Source organism: Choloepus didactylus, chromosome 1 (genome assembly GCF_015220235.1).
Source record: "Choloepus didactylus isolate mChoDid1 chromosome 1, mChoDid1.pri, whole genome shotgun sequence".
Lineage (NCBI taxonomy): Eukaryota > Metazoa > Chordata > Mammalia > Pilosa > Megalonychidae > Choloepus > Choloepus didactylus.
This window is the reverse complement of record NC_051307.1, coordinates 125981062-125993173: the sequence shown is the minus strand read 5'-3', so window position 1 is coordinate 125993173 and position 12112 is coordinate 125981062.

The window sequence follows — 12112 nt, the reverse complement described above, 5'->3', positions numbered from 1 at the left end:
GATACTTGGGTTGCTTCCATATTTTGGTAATTGTGAATAATGCTGCTATGAACTATCAGTGTGCAAAAATCTATTTGAGTCTCTGCTTTCAATCTTTTTGATATATACCTAGTAGTGGGATTGCCAATCATATGGTAGTTCTATACTTAGCTTTCTGAGGAGCCACCAGACTGTCTTATACAGCAGCTGCACCATTTTACATTGCCACAGACAATGAAAGAGTGTTCATATTTTTCACATCCTCTCCAAAACTTGTTACTTTCCATTTTTTTAATAGGAGCCATTCAACTAGGTGTGAAATGGTATCTCACTGTGGTTTTGATTTGCATTTCCCTGATGGCTAACAATGTTGAGCATCTCTTCATGTGCTTTCTTCCCATTTGTATATCCTCTTTGGAGGGATATCTATTCAAGTCTTGGCACATTTTCTTAATTGGGCTGTTTGTCTTATTATTATTAAGTTGAAGGATTTCTTTATAAATTCTAGATATTAATCTTTATCAGCTATGTGGTTTCCAAATATTTTCTCCCACTATTTAGATTGCCATTTGATTTTTATGATAACATCCTTAGAGGACCAAAAGTTTTTAATTTTGATGAAGCCTCATTTATCTATTTTTTTCTTTTGTTGCTTGTGCTTTGGGTGTAAAGTCTAAGAAACCATTGCCTAATACATAGTCCTGAAGATGTTTCCTTATGTTTTCTTCTAGGAGTTTGATAGTCTCATTCTTACATTTAGGTCTTTGATCCATTTTAGGTTGATTTTTGTATATTGTGTGAAGTAGGGGGTCTTCCTTCTTTTTTTGCAAGTGGAGATCCAATTTTCCTAGTACCATTTATTGAAGAGGCTGTTCTTTCCCAGTTGACTGGTCTTTGCTCCCTTGTAAAAAATCAGTTGTCCATACCAGCTTGGCAGGTGAACTCATTGCCCACCCCCCACCATGGGACCTGACTCCCAGGGGTAGAAATCTCCCTGACAATGCAGGATATGACTTCATGGGATTGCAAACATCTTCTTGACCAAAAGGGGGATGTGAAATGAAATGAAATAAAGTTTCACTGGCTGAAAGATTTCAAATGGAGTCGAGAGGTCACATTCTTACACACTATATAGATAACCCTTTTTAGGCTTTAAAGCATTGAAATAGCTAGAAGTAAATACCTGAAACTACCAAACTCCAACCCAGTAGTAGCCTTGACTCTTGAAGATGAGTGTATAACAATGTAGCTTACAAGGGGTGACAATGTGATTGTGAAAACCTTGTGGATCGCACTCCCTTTATCCCGTGTATGGATGGATGAGTAGAAGAATGGGGACAAACACTAAGTGAAAAATAGGGTGGGTTGGGGGGAATGGTTTGGGAGTTCTTTTTTACTTTTATTTTTTATTCTTATTCTTTCAGGTATAAGGAAAATGTTCAAAAATAGATTGGAGTGATGAGTGCACAACTATATGAAGATCCTGTAAACATTTGATTGTACACCATGGATGATTGTATGGTATGTGAATATATCTCAATAAAACTGAATTAAAAAAAAATCAGTTGGCCATAAATATGATGGTTGATATCTGAGCTATCAATTTGATTCAATTGTTCTACATATCTATCCTTGTGCTAGTACTATGCTGTTTTGATTACTGTGACTTTGTAATAAGTTCTAAGATTGGGAAGTGTGAGTCTGCCAGCTTCATTCTTCCTTTTCAAGATGAATTTAGCTTTTTGGGTCCCCTTACCATGCCATATAAATTTGGTGACTGTCTTTTCCATTTATGCAAAGAATGTTGTTGGAATTTTGATTGGTATTTCATTGAATCTATAAATTGCTTTAGGTAGGATTGAAATCTTAACAATATTTAGTCTTCCAATCCATGAACACAGGATGTCCTTTCATTTATTTAGGTCTTCATTCACTACTTCTGGCAGTGTTTTGTAGTTTTCTGTGTACAGGTTCTTTACATCCTTGGTTACTTTATTGGTAGATATTTGATTCTTTTAGTGGCTATCATGAATGGACTATTTTTTTCTTGATTTCTTCTTCCAATTATTCATTGCTTGAATATAAAAATATTACTGATTTTAGGGTGTTGATCTTGTACCCCATCAGTTTGCTGAATTAATTTATTAGTGTTAGGAACTTTGTTGTGGATTTTTCAGGATTTTCTGTATATAGAATCATATCATCTGCAAATAGGGAAAGTTTACTTCTTCCTTTCCACTCTGATGCCTTTTATTTCTTTTTCTTCCCTAATTGCTCTGGCAAGAACTTCCAGTAAAATGTTGAATAACAGTGGTGGATGCCTTTTATTTCTTTTTCTTCCCTAATTGCTCTGGCAAGAACTTCCAGTAAAATGTTGAATAACAGTGGTGACTTTGGGCATCGTTATCTTTTTCCTGATCCCAGAGGAAAAACTTTCAATCTTTCACCATTAAGTAGGAAGTTAGCTGTGGGCTTTTCATATATGACTTTAATCATGTTGAGGAAGTTTCCTTCTATTCCTAGTGTTCTAAGAGTTTTTATCAAGAAAGGGTGCTGTATTTTGTCAAACACATTTTCTGCATCAATTGAGAGCACTATATGGGTTTTTCTCCTTCATTCTGTTAATGTTGTACATTACATTATTGATTTTCTTATGTTGAACCAACCTTGCATACTAGGGATAAATCCCACTTGACCATGATGTATAATTATTTTAATATGCTGATGTATTCAGTTTGCTAGTATTTTGTTGAGGATAAATCCTGTGCAAGTTTTGATAATTTCGTAGCTTCATTAAGTACACATCTCCACAAATCACTGAGGTTTCAGCACCTCTCAGTCAATTATGGCCACAAACTAAACTCCATACCTGAGGGATATCTCCAAGCAAAAGAAGAATGGCATCTTTTGGTCTACCTTTCTTGGGAATTCCTTACTTTTTATTGCCACATTCAGAAAAGGTGTCTTTACTCTTGCCAAAAATAAAATCTAGTGAATGGGGGTTTAAAAAAAGGCCATTTATAAATCAGGGTTAAAAAATATATATATATATATAACTTTTACTTCTCAATATAGCTGGCAATGTTTAAACTCTAAATTTTAAAGTCTATGCATAGGCTCTTCCCAAAGTGTTTAAAAAAACAGATTATTCTGTAAAACTGAATTCCTAACCTTAAAAAATCTTGATTAAAAAATAAAATAACTAAAAATAACAAGTTATAAGTATTAAATGTTTATATATTCTATATTTGTATACACTTTGGGGTTATAGTTGGCAAACTAACTTTAAAATATCACAGTTGGTTAATATGCAGCCAAAACACAGGCAAATCATCACACATGCCCAACAGCATCTGCAGTGATCCATCTCCTGTTAAACAAGAGTTCACTGCTCATGAGCTTGGATATTGTGGAATAGAAATTGCTAAATAGATTAGAAATACTTATTCCCAATTTCTGTACTTTCTGTTTATTGTCTTATTACAAACCAATAACTAACAGTTTGCACCCTGGTACCAAATGCAGAACCTATTTTGATGCTTAATCACACCATCATTTCATATGTAACACCGAGTCAAAGGATGATCTTGAAACAACCTAGTGATTGGTGTATTTGCAATGGTCAGCCCAGGGAACTCTGGAGTCAGATGGTCTGTGCTGGCATCCATGTTCTGTTACTTAGTAGGTTATGACCTTGGGCAAGTTTCCTCATCAATAATTGTACCCACTCAAGGAGAATTTAAAGTGATTGAGAAAATAGTTATAAATCACTTAGATCAGTCCACCACTGTAATGGCAGTAAATACTATACACAAATTATTGTTATTCCCATTATTCATTCAGACCTAACATATGCTAAAACGAAACTGGAACAGAGTGGGAGTTTGTACTAAATCAACAGAGAACTGAACACATATGAAAACAACAGTGTCACATATAGTAGCATCTTTCCTCATAATATTTATTATTTTATGAGTATTCTAGAAAGGGGATGTGGATGGTATTTTTAAAAAACATATTTCTTTTTCGCACTGTATTTAACAAGTTTTTTTCTTTAAAACACTAATATTTTTCCTTTAAATTATATTTACTTTCATGCTACAAATAATTGGTTTCCCCTTGTGATTTAATCTTTGTCCATATTATCACTTCTCATTACATGGTTTTTCAAAAAAAAAACACTTGAATCAGATTTGTTTAGCCATTGTCATTGTTCAAACTCTAATGTTTTCTTTGCTTCCGCAAATGCATCCTGTTCTACCATTCATTTAACTCTGAGCAAAGACCCCAACTTGCCTCAGAACTTTCTTTTAGTAAAACTGACCATGATAATCATTATCAAATGGCTTTTTTAAAGAGACAAACTGACTGCTTTCATTATCTCCTTTTCCCAACACATGTGAGAAAGACCAGCTTTTACCTTTGAAGAGGCTTTTAAACAAAGATCATGCAGGAATCTTCCAGAGGAGTGAGGAAGAGGTGATAGAAGCCCTTGGGTGAAAGGGAGTCCCCACAACTTAGAAGGGGAAAGTGTTTGGGGGTTTTGTGAGTATTAGGAGCTCATGGCTCACACTCTTGCAGCACCCACAGAAGAGAACAAGGCTTTTGGGGCATGGCTGCACTGTGAACCAGGGGGCCTGGACCCAGGGCACCAGCGCTCTACACCTTGGCCAACTCTATTGTCAAACTTTGTTGTTACCTGGCAAAGGGGAGACAGACCCAACAAGGAATAATATTGAGTTTTTTTTAACCACTGGGGCTAGGTAGAGGCTCACATATGATTTGGAGAAATGAACAGCTGCATTTGCAAATGAATGCCTATCACACTTTCAAGTTTCTATAGAATAGAAGCTAGCTATAAGGTTTCCCTTTCAGGAGATTTATAAAAGTATTTTTATCCTGTCAGCTGTTTGACAAGCTATTTCAACACAGTTAATTTCTAGAATGAGCATCGCAGTATTCATTCAATTATTCACTTATTCACAAAAAGTTTGTTCAGTTTGTTCTGTGTACTAGGAACTGTTCTTGATATAGCAGGGTACAAAAAAGACAATTAATTGTCACCTCCATGGAGCTTCTATTTTAGAAAAGGGAGATAGACATTAAACCAAGTTAGCACAATAAGTAGCTTGTTAGAGAGTGATAAATGCAAAAGAGAAAAATAAAGCACTTAAGGGGAACTTGGATTTTTGGGAGGGGAGTAGTGATTTCAATTTTAAATGAGATGATCAAGGAATGAGTCTGTTAGAAGGGGGCATTTGAACAAATCTCAAGAGGGTAAGAAACCAAGCAATATGAATGTCTGGAGGGAAGGTGATCCAGAATAGGGAGCAGTGAGTACAAAAGCCCATATTTGGGAGGGTGTCTGGCTAGTGTGACTGGAGCAGAGGGATAAGGCAAGATTCATAGAAGATGAAATCCAAGAGTCAGTGGAGGGCCAGACATGGAGGGTCTACTAGGCCATTGTAAAGACTGTGGCCTTCAATTTGCATGAAGTGGGAGCTACTGGAAGGCTTTGTGCACAGCAGTGACATGATCTGACTTATATTTTAAAATGTCCTTCTGGTTGCTGTGTTGTAAATAGAGTGCAAAAAGATTTTGCACTAGCAAGTTCCAACTTCATGGTATTCAAAGTAAAGTAATGACATGATAAAAGGAAGCTTTACGATTTAATTCCTCTTCTTCCTATCGGATTCATCCATACTGTCATTTTACTACCTCTGCCCAGATACTACTACCACAACCTGTACAGAAGCAATCAAGGCAGACTTCATAAAAAACAACTGTTTTTACGCTCTTCAGTTGTTTCTTCCTGGACTTGGTTCTGCAGGTGCTATTACTGGAAGATCATGAAAACAAAAGCAGTGCACTAAAAATAACATATGCTCTAGGCTGCAGTGTTACCAGTATTCACTGATATATGAGCAATGCTGCCCACTAAATTCTTCCTGCTCATTTTAACTATAAGATATTAATCAAAAATGGAACATTATTCAAATAAATATGGAACCCCCCCTTTTCTTTCTTTTTGTAACTAGAGTCACAAATGAAAGTATTTAACTATACCCATTTCATTTCTCAAGATTGTATATGAGAAGCAGCTCAAGCTATGAGAGAGGGAAATTTGTAGTTTTAAAGGCTTATATTAAAAATGAATAAAGATATAAAAATGAATAATCTGAGAAGCTGGAAGAAGATTAAGAACAAATTAAATCCCAAAGAAGAAAGAATGGTGAAAATAATAAAGATCATAGCATAAGCCAATGAAATAGGAAATTTAAAAAAACCACAAAAGAAGAAATGAAACCAAAAGGTTGATTCTTTGAAAGGTTCAGCAAAATTGATAAATCTTTCATTGGATAGACCAGGAGAAAAAGAAAACATAAGTTATCAAACTCAGAAATAAAAGAGGGCACAGTACTACAGGAGTTAAAAATATCATCAGGGACTATTATAAACAACTTTATGCAAAAAAGGACAGGTTAGACAAAATGGTCAAATTCCTATAAAGACATAAATTACTAAAAGTTACTCAAGAAGAAATAGAGTATCCCAATAGACCTATAATAAGTAAAGTATTGAAGTAGTAATGAAAATATTTTCTCACACAGGAAATCCTTACCCCAAATGGTTTCACTAGTGAAGTCTATCAAATATTTAAGGAAGAAATAATGCTAATCCTGCACAATTTTTTTTCAGAAAATAGAGGAGGAGTGAACATTTTACTCAGTGTGAGGTCTGCTTAGTCAGGATAAATCTCAATTTTGACTCAAGAACTGCGATACAAATCAATGTCTTTCCCATTTTAATCTCACCAGTTTTATGAAATAAAATATACCTTTACAGGAGTGGCTCCAAAGTTTCAGGGATACTACTGAATCATTTTGATGGACATAATTTGTTATCCACTCAAAAATTACTTCTTGAAACAGAGTAATGCTCAGTACAAATTGGGCTTGCATGCCAGAGGCACCCAACCTATCTCAAAGTGTGGCTCAGTGTCATAAAAATTGTGAATGTCTTCTGAAATATTTCCATCATATCTCATTATAACTTTTAAGATTCTGTTTCCTTTGACTTCAAGGAATTTCACAATAGGAAATGAGGTTCCTTTACAATATCCATTCACATAATTTGCATATATTATTTTACCTGACTATTGTCCCAGGACAATAAATGAGGTTATATTCATTCAACAAATTTGACAAATATTTGTTAGTTTCTATTATGTGTAGGTCCCAATTGTACACTGTGGTGATACAGCAGTGATTAAAACAGACAAAAAACCCCACCTCCTAGATGACATCAAGAAGTGTATGTCATAATTCTCAGGCATTCACCTTCCACTGTCTATTGAAGGATCTCCGGCCTCTTGCAAAGTTGCCTCACTTCCCAGCATCCAAGTATTCTAGAAATTTAGCCAGTTAACAATTACTTATTTAAAGAATGAATGTCAGCAATTTTCTTCCTGTCCTAATCTGGACTCTGCCTTGATACCCACTTCTGGGGCCTCTAGTGTGCCTGTGTAGCCACACAGGGGTGTCTTACATCTGAGAACATCTGATTCTCAAAGCCCACACAGATCTCCATGGTCACCACTGCCACTCCCACCAGACCACTGCCTGGGGCTCTTGAGGAACCAAAGGCATCTTGGTTCCCTGGAGTCCTCAGCTCAGCAAAGGCATTCTGGAACTCATGCAGAAATGGAAGTGGGTGGATGGCTTGAGGTCATTTCCCCCCACTCACACTTCAATACACTCTATGACACATGGGTAAACAAAAGGGCTGCTTGTATCGAAGTAATACAAAGATCTGTTAATACAAACAAATTTGGGATTCAGAAAAAGATTTATAGTCCTTCGAACCTTTATGAACCACAGGAAAGTGAGTCATGATTGGGAGGGAAGCAGATAGTCTAAGATGTATAAATCAAGCTATACTCGAAATTGCCTGTCAGGTGACTGAAGCTTTGTCATTGGACAGAGTCCCATCTATCTGAATCCTCTTCCCCTTAGGATGATTTATATTCCAAAAGGCACCTCATTCCTAATATAAATAGGTTTCTGGTGAACCAGTCCCACTTGTCCTCCAGTCATGCCTGGTCTTGTCTTAGTTCCAACATGCACACAGCTGCAGATCAAGCTGGCACTCCAATTACACACATAATCATTTTGAATCTGAGCTACCACCTCCTTGAACAAATATTTAATGGACTTGTTATGCCTGTCTGAGATTTTAAAACAAGTGTGTTTTGGTGTCTTGACATATCAGTAGAAGATTCAATCTTATGAGTCATAATTTTATTACAAGCTGGTTCCTTTAAAGAACTTTTAATTCCAAAAAAAAGTCCTTCATTTGAAAAAGATTCCTTTGTAAATCTCTGCAACAAGCTTCTCCTATATGTCCTATGTGACTAAATTTTTAAAGTTATATTTCTAGACTTTTCTCTATCTTCCACAATTAGCTTTATCTTAATAATATTTAAAGAATATGCAGAAAAGAGAAGTTTCTATCTTGATATCTCCTTTTCTGTCATACCATACAAAATCTGATTGGCAAAATTCACAGTACAAAATTCTCCTAATGAATGATGCAAAATAGTCATCTTCTACCAGCTTTCTCTCTGACTTGAATTAACTGCTGAAATCATCTCTTTCTTTGCCTTTCATTATACAGATAATTCATTTGTGATAAGTTAACTCAGAGCTTCCAGGTTTACAACAAATTTCTCAAATTCTTTACTGGCAAATGAGTCAACCCCTCCTAGCTTTTGTGTGCCTGCAAAATGAGTTTTATTTTGTTTCGTTTTTGTGTTGGCTAGATTATCAACTATTACCATTTATAGAGAGCTAGGCTTGGTAGAGGGCATTTTCTCTAATTTTCATAACAACCTGCAAGGTAGATATTATTCTTTCCATATTGCAATTTAGGTGAATGTGGTTAAAAATAAATTTACTCAATTGCCAAAGGTCACCCAACCAGACACTGTAAATTGAGGTTTTAAAAAAGTTTTTGCTAAATATTTTATGGTCCCCAGTTGTCAGTAATAGTTAATGCAATAATGTATGATGCTGTTACAATGCAGCTGTAGTTAGGAAGAGAGAAATTTTGTGGTTTAGGTAATGCTTTGGAAATATGTTTCAAAATCCGACCTGCACACAGTTTTCTCTGTTCATCTTGCTGATAATAACTTATAAGAAGAAGCAATACCATCAGCTTTCTTCCTTAAATATACACAGAACAACTTCCACATGAAATTTTGCCCCATATTAGCACCAACTGAAGCAAACTTTATTTACTTGTTGTTGTCCTGGCATCAGATTTTAAATATGGCCATTAATATATTTGTATTGTTAGTAAAAACAAGGTTTATATAAAGGCAACATCCAAATACTGAACTTTGTATTCAGTGTTGTTGTAGGAGTTCTGGAACATGTAAAAAATGAAAAGTGCCACATTAAAAACGGAAAAATTACAGAGATTTTTCTCTTTATTAATATTTACTAAGACGGCAGGCAATGATAAGGAGGAATATAAAAGACCTGTAAAAAGTTCTCTGATATTATCTAAATGGAAGATTAAACTGCTAAAGGCGGCAGCTTTCACAATGCTTTTGATTACTGTGGTTCTTTAACTCTTGGTATTAACCCTGTGAAATTTCTCATGGGAAGTTCTTTAATCACCAATGTGGTCCAAAATGCTGTTATTTTTATGAATATTAAAGTTACATTTTGACTAAAAGGATGACTCATATTTTAAGTAAAGTTGACCAACATTTCAGGATACAATTTGTCACCAATTCATCTTTTCAATATTTTTCTGTAAAAAAAAATATATATAGAGATACATAGATAGGTAGGTAGATAGATAGATACACGCACACTTATACATATATCTATTGCTTTGCAAATGTCGAACCCATATAACCCTCTGGAAAGTAGATGGAATTAAATGTGGAAATTAATTCAAAACAGGAGAAATATCAGAAATCACACCACCTAATGTCAGCTCTTGGCACCACAAAAAGACCCCCAGAAGAGCCTATTGGTCAAGCAAAGCTCAGTTTATTAGATTTAGTGCAATGAGTGTGAATATTACCTTGACAGAAGCTGAGTAGTATCTTAGAAGAAAAACTATTTCAAGGGTTTTAGGTTTTAGGCTGGAGATTTTAAGGGGTCTCTTGCAAGAAGGTTGGGATGGGCAAAGTCTGTAACCTGACAGCTTTGGGTGGGTGGGCACAGCCAAGGCGAGGACTTTTAAATGAGTAATTATGAGTACATTATTAGTTCTGATAAGTAACTTATTTTAGTGGATTCACCATCTTAGCTTGCAGTGGGAATTATTCCTGGAGCCAGTTGCTAAGTTATTTTCACTTTATCCCAAAATTGCTTAGCACAGGGGCACAAATGTTTATTGGTTTCAGTTCTACCTCCAATAGGCTTGATCCTTTAATTATGATGCTGTCCTTGCCAGGCTACTAATGGGTATTTGGTAGGAACAATATTTTCAAGGATGTCTTCTCAGACCATGTTTCATCTATTCTGAGAACTATCTATATGAATGGTTCCAGAGTCATTTTTATACAGTGGGCCCCTACACATGCCATCCGTCCTCATCCTCAATTTGAAATGAAATCCAATTTCATCTGATTGGATTATGGGTAGGTACTTGGCATAAACCAGCCCAATCCTGACCCAAATATTTTGCCCAAGAACTTGAAAATGATTTGGAAAAGGATTTAGAGCACCTTGATATCCTTTCTCTTTTCTTGATCTGAATATATGTAAACTCCAAAGTAGCCATAAACCTGTTTATGTATGAGTCTCAACTTATTGGTATATGAACATAAATTTTTTTTTAAATGCCTCCAATTGTGCCATGTTGGACATTATTTTCCTGCTGGACAGTGACTCTTTTGAAGATATTTTGTCCAGATTCCATAATTCTTTAGTCCATTTATAAAAAGTGTCTTTGTAAAGAGTGTCTTTATAAAGTGTCTTTAGTCCATTTATAAAAAATTTCTTTATAAAGAGTGTCTTTAGGTGTGTAGTCAGTATTGATTATTCTTAAATTCTGTTTTACATCTAATTTCAATACTCTTCCTTTCCTTTTACCCTTTCAAGCTGTTTATTTCTCATGTGGTTTGGAAGAGAGGTATAATATGTTCTTCCCACATGTCCCCCTCCAACTTCCATGTATTTTTATCTCTGGCATTGGGCAAGAGGTGGATTAAAGAAGGTGGAAGTTCTAAATGGCTCTGGACCAGATGGCAGCCCTCTTTTCATTTGTTACTGTTTTCTGTAACACTGCCAGGCCAACTGATTCCCATCAGAGACAGGTGAGTAAATACTGTCTTTATAATGCAGTCAAGATTCCCTCTATGCTTCCCTTGCATAGGAGTTCAGGCCTGGGTTTGACCTCTTCCTCCTTTTCAACAGACTTTCCACCCCATAATCTCTCTCTGCTGGCATCCCAGTAGGTGGCTCTCTAAGATGGGGCAATTGCAGGATGGATCAAGACTGTAATCTTTTGATATCTCTTTGCTTTGGGGACAGAGAAATACCTCCCACCCTCCACCAGTCTTCTTCTTGTATCAGTGGCAGCTTTCAATAAATATCTAGCAAAGAGATTGCTGTCAATTACTGATGGCCTCTGAATTTAGTGCATGGGGCATTGGGGCTCTTTGCATTTGGCTTGAATTCTAGTAGCAACCGAGACAACTGAAAAACATCTCACCTGAGCTACTGCTCTAACCACATCCAGGGAGAAACAGAGAAAGCCAGTCCACAGACAGAGAGGCAATAAAACAGCTACACAGATAGATGCAAAAAGACGCAAAGAAAAATCATGCAGTTCTAGAGAGAGAGACAGTCAGACAGAGAAATGTAGAAGCAAGACAAAGCCAGAGAGAGACAGAAGCATCCACAAAGTGGTTGCCTTTAGATCTAGAGGCCTGACTATCACACTTGCACGTGAGTCTGGGAGACACTGTATATCCTTATTGTAAATTCCCTTTTTTGCTTAAGCTAGTTTAACTAGGTTTTTGTCACATGCAAACAAAAGAGCTTTGATCAAAACAGATATGAAAGAAGAAGTCATCACTGATGGCTTAAAAATCAAGCACCATGGACCT